We start from the raw sequence: 14,485 nt of genomic DNA on the forward strand, positions 1-14,485 counted from the left end.
GAGCGGCCAATGTGACGATCTGGCTTTCAGTCGATTCGATAACAAATGACGAAAACGGACGGATTTCTCAGGTTTTTACTGCATATGAACACTTTTCACATACTCCCGTGCAACTCGGCTGCTAGTCCTCCTTTCATGCAGAATCTTAATTAATAGCTCATGTCCAAGGCTCCAAAGCCAGCTAAAAAGTCAAAAATCGATACCGAAAACGTAAATTCTACTACTTCTTACTGGCTACCAAATCAACTTAGAAGCTTCATCTATGTTCTACTATGGTGGTTTAGTGTCTCCGCATACCGCAGCACGCGACATAGCTTTGCAGACGATAAGTACAACCGTTTCAGAGAGAAAAGCGGCCAATGTGACGATCTGGCTTTAAGTCGATTCGATAACAAATGACGAAAACGGACGGATTTCTCAGGTTGTTACTACATATGAACACTTTTCACATACTCCCGTGCAACGCGGCTGCTAGTCCTCCTTTCATGCAGATTCTTAAGCTCCTAGCTCATGTACAAAGGCACAAAAGCCAGCAAAATAATCAATAATCGATACCTAAAACTTGAACTGTACTACTTCTTACTGGCTATTACATCAACTTAGAAGCTTCATCTGTGTTCTACTATGGTGCTTTTAGTGTCTCCGTATACCGCAGCACGCGACATAGCTTTGCAGACGATAAGTACAACCGTTTCAGGGAAGAGGGGCCAATGTGACAATCTGGGTTTAAGTCGATTCGAAAACAAATGACGAAAACGGACGGATTTCTCAGGTTTTTACTACATATGAACACTTTTCACATTCTCCCATGCAACTCGGCTGCTAGTCCTCCTTTCATGCAGAATCTTAAGGTCCTAGCTCAGGTCCAAGGCACCAAAGCCAGCTAAAAAGTCAATAATCGAACCTAAGTCTTGAATTCTACTACATTTAACTGGATATTACTTCAACTTAGAAGCTTCATCTGTGTTATACAATGGTGATTTTAGTGTCTCCGCATACCGCAGCACGCGACATAGCTTTGCAGACGATAAGTACAACCGTTTCAGAGAGAAGAGCGGCCAATGTGACGATCTGGCTTTCAGTCGATTCGATAACAAATGACGAAAACGGACGGATTTCTCTGGTTTTTACTACATATGAACACTTTTCACATACTCCCGTGCAACGCGGCTGCTAGTCCTCCTTTCATGCAGAATCTTAAGCTCCTAGCTCATGTCCAAGGCACCAAAGCCAGCTAAAAAGTCAATAATCGATACCTAAAACTTGAATTGTACTACTTCTTACTGGCTATTACATCAACTTAGAAGCTTCATCTGTGTCCTACTATGGTGCTTTTAGTGTCTCCGCATACCGCAGCACGCGACATAGCTTTGCAGACGATAAGTACAACCGTTTCAGAGAGAAGAGCGGCCAATGTGACGATCTTGCTTTAAGTCGATTCGATAACAAATGACGAAAACGGACGGATTCCTCACGTTTTCACTACATATGAACACTTTTCCCATTCTCCCATGAAACTCGGCTGTTAGTCCTCCTTTCATGCAGAATCTTAAGGTCCTAGCTCATGTCCAAGGCAACAAAGCCAGCTAAAAAGTCAAAAATCGATACCTAAAACGTAAATTGTACTACTTCTTACTGGCTATTACATCAACTTAGAAGCTTCATCTATGTTCTACTATGGTGCTTTTAGTGTCTCCGCATACTGCAGCACGCGACATAGCTTTGCAGACGATAAGTACTACCGTTTCAGAGAGAAGATCGGCCAATGTGACGATCTGGCTTTAAGTCGATTCGATAACAAACGACGAAAACGGACGTATTTCTCAGGTTTTTACTACATTTGAACACTTGTCACATTCTCCCGTGCAACTCGACTGCTAGTCCTCCTTTCATGCAGAATCGTAAGCTCCTAGCTCATGTACAAAGGCACAAAAGCCAGCAAAATTGTCATTAATCGATAACTAAAACTTGAACTGTACTACTTCTTACAGGCTATTACATCAACTTAGAAGCTTCATCTGTGTTCTACTATGGTGCTTTTAGTGTCTTCGTATACCGCAGCACGCGACATAGCTTTGCAGACGATAAGTACAGCCGTTTCAGACAGAACTGCGGCTAATGTGACGATCTGGATTTAAGTCGATTCTGTAACAAATGATGAAAACGGACGGATTTCTCAGGTTTTTACTACATATGAACACTTTTCACATACTCCCGTGCAACTCGGCTGCTAGTCCTCCTTTCATGCAGAATCTTAAGGTCCTAGCTCATGTCCAAGGCACCAAAGCCAGCAATAAAGTCAATAATCGATACCTAAAACTTGAATTGTACTACTTCTTACTGGCTATTACATCAACTTTGAAGCTTCATCTGTGTTCATTTATGGTGCTTTTAGTGTCTCCGCATACCGCAGCACGCGACATAGCTTTGCAGACGATAAGTACAGCCGTTTCAGACAGAACTGCGGCTAATGTGACGATCTGGATTTAAGTCGATTCTGTTACAAATGATGAAAACGGACGGATTTCTCAGGTTTTTACTACATATGAACACTTTTCACATTTTCCCGTGCAACTCGGCTGCTAGTCCTCCTTTCATGCAGAATCTTAAGGTCCTAGCTCATGTTCAAGGCACCAAAGCCGGCTAAAAAGTCAATAATCGATACCTAAAACTTGAATTGTACTACTTCTTACTTGCTATTAATTTAACTTAGAAGCTTCATCTGTGTTCTACTATGGTGCTTTTAGTGTCTCCACATACCGCAGCACTCGACATACCTTTGCAGACGATAAGTACAACCGTTTCAGAGAGAAGACCGGCCAATGTGACGATGTGGCTTCAAGTTGATTCGATAACAAATGACGAAAACGGACGGATTTCTCAGGTTTTTACTACATATGAACACTTTTCACATTCTCCCATGCAACTCGGCTGCTAGTCCTTCTTTCATGCAGAATCTTAAGGTCCTAGCTCATGTCCAAGGCACCAAAGCCAGCTAAGAAGTCAATAATCTATAATTAAAACTTGAATTGTACTACTTCTTACTGGTTATTACATCAACTTAGAAGCTTCATCTGTGTTCTACTATGGTGCTTTTAGTGTCTCCGCATAACGCAGCACGCGACATAGCTTTGCAGACAATAACTACAACCGTTTCACAGAAGAGGGGCCAATGTGACGATCTGGCTTTAAGTCGATTCGATAACAAATGACGAAAACTGACGGATTTCTCAGGTTTTTCCTACATATGAACACTTTTCACATTCTCCCGTGCAACTCGGCTGCTAGTCCTCCTTTCATGCAGAATCTTAAGGTCCTAGCTCATGTCCAAGGCACCAAAGCCAGCAAAAAAGTCAATAATCGATACCTAAAACTTGAATTTTACTACTTCTTACTGGCTGTTACATGAACTTAGAAGCTTCATCTGTGTTCTACTATGGTGCTTTTAGTGTCTCCGCATACCGCAGCACGCGACATAGCTTTGCAGACGATAAGTACAACCGTTTCAGAGAGAAGAGCGGCCAATGTGACGATCTGGCTTTAAGTCGATTCGATAACAAATGACGAAAACGGACGGATTTCTTTAGGTTTTTTATACATATGAACATTTTTCACATTCTCCCGTGCAACTCGACTGCTAGTCCTCCTTTCATGCAGAATCTTAAGGTCCTATCTCATATCCAAGGCACCAAAGCCAGCTAAAAATTAATAATCGATAACTAAAACTTGAATTGTACTACTTCCTGCATGCTATTACATCAGCTTAGAAGCTTCGTCTGTGTTCTACTATGGTGCTTTTAGTGTCTCCGCATACCGCAGCACGCGACATAGCTTTGCAGACGATAAGTACAACCGTTTCAGAGAGAAGAGCGGCCAATGTGACGATCTGGCTTTCAGTCGATTCGATAACAAATGACGAAAACGGACGGATTTCTCAGGTTTTTACTGCATATGAACACTTTTCACATACTCCCGTGCAACTCGGCTGCTAGTCCTCCTTTCATGCAGAATCTTAATTAATAGCTCATGTCCAAGGCTCCAAAGCCAGCTAAAAAGTCAAAAATCGATACCGAAAACGTAAATTCTACTACTTCTTACTGGCTAACAAATCAACTTAGAAGCTTCATCTATGTTCTACTATGGTGGTTTAGTGTCTCCGCATACCGCAGCACGCGACATAGCTTTGCAGACGATAAGTACAACCGTTTCAGAGAGAAAAGCGGCCAATGTGACGATCTGGCTTTAAGTCGATTCGATAACAAATGACGAAAACGGACGGATTTCTAAGGTTGTTACTACATATGAACACTTTTCACATACTCCCGTGCAACGCGGCTGCTAGTCCTCCTTTCATGCAGATTCTTAAGCTCCTAGCTCATGTACAAAGGCACAAAAGCCAGCAAAATAATCAATAATCGATACCTAAAACTTGAACTGTACTACTTCTTACTGGCTATTACATCAACTTAGAAGCTTCATCTGTGTTCTACTATGGTGCTTTTAGTGTCTCCGTATACCGCAGCACGCGACATAGCTTTGCAGACGATAAGTACAACCGTTTCAGGGAAGAGGGGCCAATGTGACAATCTGGGTTTAAGTCGATTCGATAACAAATGACGAAAACGGACGGATTTCTCAGGTTTTTACTACATATGAACACTTTTCACATTCTCCCATGCAACTCGGCTGCTAGTCCTCCTTTCATGCAGAATCTTAAGGTCCTAGCTCAGGTCCAAGGCACCAAAGCCAGCTAAAAAGTCAATAATCGAACCTAAGTCTTGAATTGTACTACATTTAACTGGATATTACTTCAACTTAGAAGCTTCATCTGTGTTATACAATGGTGATTTTAGTGTCTCCGCATACCGCAGCACGCGACATAGCTTTGCAGACGATAAGTACAACCGTTTCAGAGAGAAGAGCGGCCAATGTGACGATCTGGCTTTCAGTCGATTCGATAACAAATGACGAAAACGGACGGATTTCTCTGGTTTTTACTACATATGAAAACTTTTCACATACTCCCGTGCAACGCGGCTGCTAGTCCTCCTTTCATGCAGAATCTTAAGCTCCTAGCTCATGTCCAAGGCACCAAAGCCAGCTAAAAAGTCAATAATCGATACCTAAAACTTGAATTGTACTACTTCTTACTGGCTATTACATCAACTTAGAAGCTTCATCTGTGTCCTACTATGGTGCTTTTAGTGTCTCCGCATACCGCAGCACGCGACATAGCTTTGCAGACGATAAGTACAACCGTTTCAGAGAGAAGAGCGGCCAATGTGACGATCTTGCTTTAAGTCGATTCGATAACAAATGACGAAAACGGACGGATTCCTCACGTTTTCACTACATATGAACACTTTTCCCATTCTCCCATGAAACTCGGCTGTTAGTCCTCCTTTCATGAAGAATCTTAAGGTCCTAGCTCATGTCCAAGGCAACAAAGCCAGCTAAAAAGTCAAAAATCGATACCTAAAACGTAAATTGTACTACTTCTTACTGGCTATTACATCAACTTAGAAGCTTCATCTATGTTCTACTATGGTGCTTTTAGTGTCTCCGCATACCGCAGCACGCGACATAGCTTTGCAGACGATAAGTACTACCGTTTCAGAGAGAAGATCGGCCAATGTGACGATCTGGCTTTAAGTCGATTCGATAACAAACGACGAAAACGGACGTATTTCTCAGGTTTTTACTACATTTGAACACTTGTCACATTCTCCCGTGCAACTCGACTGCTAGTCCTCCTTTCATGCAGAATCTTAAGGTCCTATCTCATGTCCAAGGCACCAAAGCCATCTAAATGGTCAATAATCAATATCTAAAACTTGAACTGTACTACTTCTTACTAGCTATTACATCAACTTAGAAGCTTCATCTGTGTTCTACTATGGTGCTTTTAGTGTCTCCGCATACCGCAGCACGCGACATAGCTTTGCAGACGATACGTACAACCGTTTCAGAGAGAAGGGCGGCCAATGTGACGATCTGGCTTTAAATCGATTCGATAACAAATGACGAAAACGGACAGATTTCTCAGGTTTTTACTACATATGAACACTTTTCACATACTCCCTTGCAACGCGGCTGCTAGTCCTCCTTTCATGCAGAATCTTAAGGTCCTAGCGCATGTCCAAGGCACCAAAGATAGCTAAAAAGTCAATAATCGATACCTAAAAGTTGAACTGTACTACTTGTTACTGGCTATTACATTACTTAGAAGCTTCATCTGTGTTCTACTATGGTGCTTTTAGTGTCTCCGCATACCGCAGCACGCGACATAGCTTTGCAGACGATAAGTACAACCGTTCAGAGAGAAGAGCGGCCAATGTGACGATCTGGCTTTCAGTCGATTCGATAACAAATGACGGAAACGGACGGATTTCTCACGTTTTTACTACATATGAACACTTTTCACATACTCCCGTGCAACGCGGCTGCTAGTCCTCCTTTCATGCAGAATCTTAAGGTCCTAGCTCATGTCCAAGGCACCAAAGAATGGTAAAAAGTCAATAATCGAACCTAAGTCTTGAATTGTACTACATTTAACTGGATATTACTTCAACTTAGAAGCCTCATCTGTGTTCTACAATGGTGATTTAAGTGTCTCCGCATACCGCAGCACGCGACATAGCTTTGCAGACGATAAGTACAACCGTTTCAGAGAGAAGAACTGCCTATGTGACGATCTGGCTTTAAGTCGATTCGATAACAAATGACGAAAACGAACGGGTTTCTCAGGTTTTTACTACATATGAACACTTTTAACATTCTCTCTTGCAACTCGGCTGCTAGTCCTCCTTTCATGCAGAATCTTAAGGTCCTACAACATGTCCATGGCTCCAAAGCCAGGTAAAAAGTCAAAAATCGATTCCTAAAACGTAAATTGTACTACTTCTTACTTGCTATTACATCAACTTAGAAGCTTCATGTGTGTTCTACTATGGTGCTTTTAGTGTCTCCGCATACTGCAGCACGCGACAACCGTTTCAGAGAGAAGAGCGGCCAATGTGACGATCTGGCTTTAAGTCGAATCGATAACAAATGACGAAAACGGACGGATTTCTCAGGTTTTTACTACATATGAACACTTTTCACATACTCCCGTGCAACGCGGCTGCTAGTTCTCCTTTCATGCAGAATCTTAAGGTCCTAGCTCATGTCCAAGGCACCAAAGCCAGCAAAATAGTCAATAATCGATACCTAAAACTTGAATTTTACTACTTCTTACTGGCTATTACATCAACTTAGAAGCTTCATCTGTGTTCTACTATGGTGCTTTTAGTGTCTCCGCATACCGCATCACGCGACATAGCTTTGCAGACGATAAGTACAATGTGACGATCTAGCTTCAAGTTGATTCGATAACAAATGACGAAAACGGACGGATTTCTCTCTTTTTTACTATATATGAACACTTTTCACAATACTCCCTTGCAACGCGGCTGCTAGTCCTCCTTTCATGCAGAATCTTAAGGTCCTACCTCATGTCCAAGGCTCCAAAGCCAGCTAAAAAGTCAAAAATCGATACCTAAAACGTAAATTGTACTACTTCCTTACTGGCTATTACATCAACTTAGAAGCTTCATCTATGTTCTACTATGGTGGTATAGTGTCTCCGCATACCGCAGCACGCGACATAGCTTTGCAGACGATAAGTACAACCGTTTCAGAGAGAAGAGCGGGCAATGTGACGATCTGGCTTTAAGTCGATTCGATAACAAATGACGAAAACGGACGGATTTCTCAGGTTGTTACTACATATGAACACTTTTCACATACTCCCTTGCAACGCGGCTGCTAGTCCTCTTTTCATGCAGATTCTTAAGCTCCTAGCTCATGTACAAAGGCACAAAAGCCAGCAAAATAGTCAATAATCGATACCTAAAACTTGAACTGTACTACTTCTTACTGGCTATTACATCAACTTAGAAGCTTCATCTGTGTTCTACTATGGTGCTTTTAGTGTCTCCGTATACCGCAGCACGCGACATAGCTTTGCAGACGATAAGTACTACCGTTTCAGAGAGAAGAGCGGCAAATGTGAAAATCTGGCTTTAAGTCGATTGGATAACAAATGACGAAAACGGACGGATTTCTCTGGTTTTTACTACATATGAACACTTTTCACACACTCCCGTGCAACGCGGCTGCTAGTCCTCCTTTCATGCAGAATCGTAAGCTCCTAGCTCATGTACAAAGGCACAAAAGCCAGCAAAATTGTCATTAATCGATAACTAAAACTTGAACTGTACTACTTCTTACAGGCTATTACATCAACTTAGAAGCTTCATCTGTGTTCTACTATGGTGCTTTTAGTGTCTTCGTATACCGCAGCACGCGACATAGCTTTGCAGACGATAAGTACAGCCGTTTCAGACAGAACTGCGGCTAATGTGACGATCTGGATTTAAGTCGATTCTGTAACAAATGATGAAAACGGACGGATTTCTCAGGTTTTTACTACATATGAACACTTTTCACATACTCCCGTGCAACTCGGCTGCTAGTCCTCCTTTCATGCAGAATCTTAAGGTCCTAGCTCATGTCCAAGGCACCAAAGCCAGCAATAAAGTCAATAATCGATACCTAAAACTTGAATTGTACTACTTCTTACTGGCTATTACATCAACTTTGAAGCTTCATCTGTGTTCATTTATGGTGCTTTTAGTGTCTCCGCATACCGCAGCACGCGACATAGCTTTGCAGACGATAAGTACAGCCGTTTCAGACAGAACTGCGGCTAATGTGACGATCTGGATTTAAGTCGATTCTGTTACAAATGATGAAAACGGACGGATTTCTCAGGTTTTTACTACATATGAACACTTTTCACATTTTCCCGTGCAACTCGGCTGCTAGTCCTCCATTTATGCAGAATCTTAAGGTCCTAGCTCATGTTCAAGGCACCAAAGCCGGCTAAAAAGTCAATAATCGATACCTAAAACTTGAATTGTACTACTTCTTACTTGCTATTAATTTAACTTAGAAGCTTCATCTGTGTTCTACTATGGTGCTTTTAGTGTCTCCACATACCGCAGCACTCGACATACCTTTGCAGACGATAAGTACAACCGTTTCAGAGAGAAGACCGGCCAATGTGACGATCTGGCTTTAAGTCGTTTCGATAACAAATGACGAAAACGGACGGATTTCTCAGGTTTTTACTACTTTTGAACACTTCTCACATACTCCCGTGCAACGCGGCTGCTAGTCCTCCTTTCATGCATAATCTTAAGCTCCTTGCTCATGTCCAAGGCACAAAAGCCAGCAAAATAGTCAATAATCGATACCTAAAACTTGAACTGTACTACTTCTTACTGGCTATTACATCAACTTAGAAGCCTCATCTGTGTTCCACTATGGTGCTTTTAGTGTCTCCGCATACCGCAGAACGCGACATAGCTTTGCAGACGATAAGTACTACCGTTTCAGAGAGAAGAGCGGCCAATGTGACGATCTGGCTTTAAGTCGATTGGATAACAAATGACGAAAACGGACGGATTTCTCAGGTTTTTACTACATATGAACACTTTTCACATACTCCCGTGCAACGCGGCTGCTAGTTCTCCTTTCATGCAGAATCTTAAGGTCCTAGCTCATGTCCAAGGCACCAAAGCCAGCAAAATAGTCAGTAGTCGATACCTAAAACTTGAATTTTACTACTTCTTACTGGCTATTACATCAACTTAGAAGCTTCATCTGTGTTATACTATGGTGCTTTTAGTGTCTCCGCATACCGCTTCACGCGACATAGCTTTGCAGACGATAAGTACAACCGTTTCAGAGAGAAGAGCGGCCAATGTAACGATCTGGCTTCAAGTTAATTCGATAACAAATGACGAAAACGGACGGATTTCGCAGGTTTTTACTACATATGAACACTTTTCACAATACTCCCGTGCAACGCGGCTGCTAGTCCTCCTTTCATGCAGAATCTTAAGGTCCTACCTCATGTCCAAGGCTCCAAAGCCAGCTAACAAGTCAAAAATCGATACCTAGAACGTAAATTGTACTACTTCTTACTGGCTATTACATCACCTTAGAAGCTTCATCTATGTTCTACTATGGTGCTTTTAGTGTCGCCGCATACCGCAGCACGCGACATAGCTTTGCAGACGATAAGTACAGCCGTTTCAGACAGAAATGCGGCCAATGTGACGATCTGGATTTAAGTCGAGTCTATAACAAATGATGAAAACGGACGGATTTCTCGGGTTTTTTCTACATATGAACACTTTTCACATTCTCCCTTGCAACTCGGCTGCTAGTCCTCCTTTCATGCAGAATCTTAAGTTCCTAGCTCATGTTCAAGGCACCAAAGCCGGCTAAAATGTCAAAAATCGATACCTAAAACTTGAATTGTACTACACCTTACTTTCTATTACATCAACGTAGAAGCATCATCTGTGTTCTACTATAGTGCTTTTAGTGTCTCCGCATACCGCAGCACGCGACATAGCTTTGCAGACGATAAGTACAACCGTTTCAGAGAGAAGAGCGTCCAATGTGACGATCTGGCTTTAAGTCGATTCGATAACAAATGACGAAAACGAACGGATTTCTCAGGTTTTTACTACATATGAACACTTTTCACATACTCCCGATCAACTCGGCTGCTAGTCCTCCTTTCATTCAGAATCTTAAGGTCCTAGCTCAGGTCCAAGGCAACAAAGCAAGCTAAAAAGTCAATAATCGATACCTAAAACTTGAATTGTACTACTTCTTACTGGCTATTACATCAACTTAGAAGCTTCATCTGTGTTCTACTATAGTGCTTTTAGTGTCTCCGCATACCGCAGCGCGCGACATAGCTTTGCAGACGATAAGTACAACCGTTTCAGAGAGAAGAGCGGCCAATGTGACGGTCTGGCTTATGTCGATTCGATAATAAATTACGAAAACGAACGGATTTCTCAGGTTTTTACTACACATGAACACTTTTCGCATTCTCCCGTTCAACTCGGCTGCTAGTCCTCTTTTCATGCAGAATCTTAAGGTCCTAGCCCATGTCCAAGGCACCAAAGCCAGCTACAAAGTCAATAATCGTTACCTAAAACTTGAATTGTACTACTTCTTACTGGCTATTACATCAACTTAGAAGCTTCATCTGTGTTCCACTATGGTGATTTTAGTGTCTCCGCATACCGCAGCACGCGACATAGCTTTGCAGACGATAAGTACTACCTTTACAGTGAGAAGAGCGGCCAATGTGACGATCTGGCTTTAAGTCGATTCGATAATAAATTACGTAAACGGACGGATTTCTCAGGATTTAACTACACATGAACACTTTTCGCATTCTCCCGTTCAACTCGACTGCTAGTCCTCCTTTCATGCAGAATCTTAAGTTCCTAGCTCATGTTCAAGGCACCAAAGCCGGCTAAAATGTCAAAAATCGATACCTAAAACTTGAATTGTACTACACCTTACTTTCTATTACATCAACGTAGAAGCATCATCTGTGTTCTACTATAGTGCTTTTAGTGTCTCCGCATACCGCAGCACGCGACATAGCTTTGCAGACGATAAGTACAACCGTTTCAGAGAGAAGAGCGTCCAATGTGACGATCTGGCTTTAAGTCGATTCGATAACAAATGACGAAAACGAACGGATTTCTCAGGTTTTTACTACATATGAACACTTTTCACATACTCCCGATCAACTCGGCTGCTAGTCCTCCTTTCATTCAGAATCTTAAGGTCCTAGCTCAGGTCCAAGGCACCAAAGCAAGCTAAAAAGTCAATAATCGATACCTAAAACTTGAATTGTACTACTTCTTACTGGCTATTACATCAACTTAGAAGCTTCATCTGTGTTCTACTATAGTGCTTTTAGTGTCTCCGCATACCGCAGCGCGCGACATAGCTTTGCAGACGATAAGTACAACCGTTTCAGAGAGAAGAGCGGCCAATGTGACGGTCTGGCTTATGTCGATTCGATAATAAATTACGAAAACGAACGGATTTCTCAGGTTTTTACTACACATGAACACTTTTCGCATTCTCCCGTTCAACTCGGCTGCTAGTCCTCTTTTCATGCAGAATCTTAAGGTCCTAGCCCATGTCCAAGGCACCAAAGCCAGCTACAAAGTCAATAATCGTTACCTAAAACTTGAATTGTACTACTTCTTACTGGCTATTACATCAACTTAGAAGCTTCATCTGTGTTCCACTATGGTGATTTTAGTGTCTCCGCATACCGCAGCACGCGACATAGCTTTGCAGACGATAAGTACTACCTTTACAGTGAGAAGAGCGGCCAATGTGACGATCTGGCTTTAAGTCGATTCGATAATAAATTACGTAAACGGACGGATTTCTCAGGATTTAACTACACATGAACACTTTTCGCATTCTCCCGTTCAACTCGACTGCTAGTCCTCCTTTCATGCAGAATCTTAAGGTCCTAGCTCATGTCCAAGGCACCCAAGCCAGCTAAAATGTCAATTATCGATACCTAAAACTTGAATTGTACTACTTCTTACTGGCTATTACATCAACTTAGAAGCTTAATCTTTGTTCTACTATGGTGCTTTCAGTGTCTGCGCATACCGCAGCACGCGACATAGCTTTGCAGACGATAAGTACAATTGTTTCAGAGAGAAGAGCGTCCAATGTGACGATCTGGCTTTAAGTCGATTCGATAACAAATGACGAAAACGAACGGATTTCTCAGGTTTTTACTACATATGAACACTTTTCACATACTCCCGATCAACTCGGCTGCTAGTCCTCCTTTCATGCAGAATCTTAAGGTCCTAGCTCAGGTCCAAGGCACCAAAGCAAGCTAAAAAGTCAATAATCGATACCTAAAACTTGAATTGTACTACTTCTTACTGGCTATTACATCAACTTAGAAACTTCATCTGTGTTCTACTATGGTGCTTTTAGTGTCTCCGCATACCGCAGCGCGCGACATAGCTATGCAGACGATAAGTACAACCGTTTCAGAGAGAAGAGCGGCCAATGTGACGGTCTGGCTTATGTCGATTCGATAATAAATTACGAAAACGAACGGATTTCTCAGGTTTTTACTACACATGAACACTTTTCGCATTCTCCCGTTCAACTCGGCTGCTAGTCCTCTTTTCATGCAGAATCTTAAGGTCCTAGCCCATGTCCAAGGCACCAAAGCCAGCTACAAAGTCAATAATCGTTACCTAAAACTTGAATTGTACTACTTCTTACTGGCTATTACATCAACTTAGAAGCTTCATCTGTGTTCCACTATGGTGATTTTAGTGTCTCCGCATACCGCAGCACGCGACATAGCTTTGCAGACGATAAGTACAACCTTTACAGTGAGAAGAGCGGCCAATGTGACGATCTGGCTTTAAGTCGATTCGATAATAAATTACGTAAACGGACGGATTTCTCAGGATTTAACTACACATGAACGCTTTTCGCATTCTCCTGTTCAACTCGACTACTAGTCCTCCTTTCATGCAGAATCTTAAGGTCCTAGCTCATGTCCAAGGCACCAAAGCCAGCTAAAATGTCAATAATCGATACCTAAAACTTGAATTGTACTACTTCTTACTGGCTATTACATCAACTTAGAAGCTTAATCTTTGTTCTACTATGGTGCTTTTAGTGTCTCCGCATAACGCAGCACGCGACATAGCTTTGCAGACGATAAGTACAACCGTTTCAGAGAGAAGAGCGGGCAATGTGACGATCTGGCTTCAAGTTGATTCGATAACAAATGACGAAAACGGACGGATTTCTCAGGTTTTTACTACATATGAACACTTTTCACATTCTCCCATGCAACTCGGCTGCTAGTCCTCCTTTCATGCAGAATCTTAAGGACATAGCTCATGTCCAAGGCACCAAAGCCAGCTAAAAAGTCAATAATCGATACCTAAAACTTGAATTGTACTACTTCTTACTGGCTATTTCATCAAATTAGAAGCTTAATCTGTGTTCTACTATGGTGCTTTTAGTGTCTCCGCATACCGCAGCACGCTACATAGCTTTGCAGACGATAAGTACAACCGTTTCAGAGAGAAGAGCGGCCAATGTGACGCGCTGCTTGAAGTCGATTCGACAATAAATTACGAAAACGGACGGATTCCTCACGTTTTTACTAAATATGAACACTTTTAACATTCTCCCTTGCAACTCGGCTGCTAGTCCTCCTTTCATGCAGAATCTTAAGGTCCTAGCCTGTGTCCAATGCACCAAAGCCAGCAAAAAGTCCATAATCGATACCTAAAACTTGAATTGTACTACTTCTTACTGGCTATTTCATCAACTTAAAAGCTTAATCTGTGTTCTACTATAGTGCTTTTAGTGTCTCCGCATACCGCAGCACGCGACATAGCTTTGGAGACGATAAGTACAACCGTTTCAGAGAGAAGAGCGGCCAATGTGACGCACTGCTTTAAGTCGATTCGATAATAAATTACGAAAACGGTCGGATTTCTCAGGTTTTTACTACATATGAACACTTTTCACATCCTCCCGTGCAACT

Source organism: Schistocerca gregaria, unplaced genomic scaffold (assembly GCF_023897955.1).
Source record: "Schistocerca gregaria isolate iqSchGreg1 unplaced genomic scaffold, iqSchGreg1.2 ptg000261l, whole genome shotgun sequence".
Taxonomy (NCBI): Eukaryota; Metazoa; Arthropoda; class Insecta; order Orthoptera; family Acrididae; genus Schistocerca; species Schistocerca gregaria.